General features: G+C 40.9%; 1 protein-coding gene across 8 annotated transcripts in view; it reads right to left on the bottom strand.

Moving 5' to 3' along the window:
• Positions 1 to 308, bottom strand: part of LOC106867341 (rho GTPase-activating protein 39) — a 452309-nt gene that overhangs the window by 341284 nt on the left and 110717 nt on the right. The gene's annotated exons all lie outside the window — the stretch shown is intronic.

Here is a 308-nt window from a genome sequence, read left to right on the forward strand (position 1 = left end):
GAGAGAGAGAGAGAGAGAGAGGACTTAGAAATTTCTGGTTTGCATTCAGCCTAACAGGGTGTGTTGGGCTCTGAAGCCAGGAGATGAAGGACTCTAATAGAAAGACTAGGGGTATATCACTCATTGAGTTTGCACCAACTTTCTGCTATCAGTATTTCAAAAATTTGCCACTGGTCCTACACAAGCTTTTACCATTAAAGACAAGTCATCTGTGTGTGTGTGTGTGTGTGTGTAGCCTAACAGTTGGCTTTTGGCCTCTCATACATCAAAATCAACAAGAGAATCCACTATATGTACATAGATATATG

The sequence above is a fragment of the Octopus bimaculoides genome, chromosome 3 (genome assembly GCF_001194135.2).
Source record: "Octopus bimaculoides isolate UCB-OBI-ISO-001 chromosome 3, ASM119413v2, whole genome shotgun sequence".
Classification (NCBI taxonomy): domain Eukaryota; kingdom Metazoa; phylum Mollusca; class Cephalopoda; order Octopoda; family Octopodidae; genus Octopus; species Octopus bimaculoides.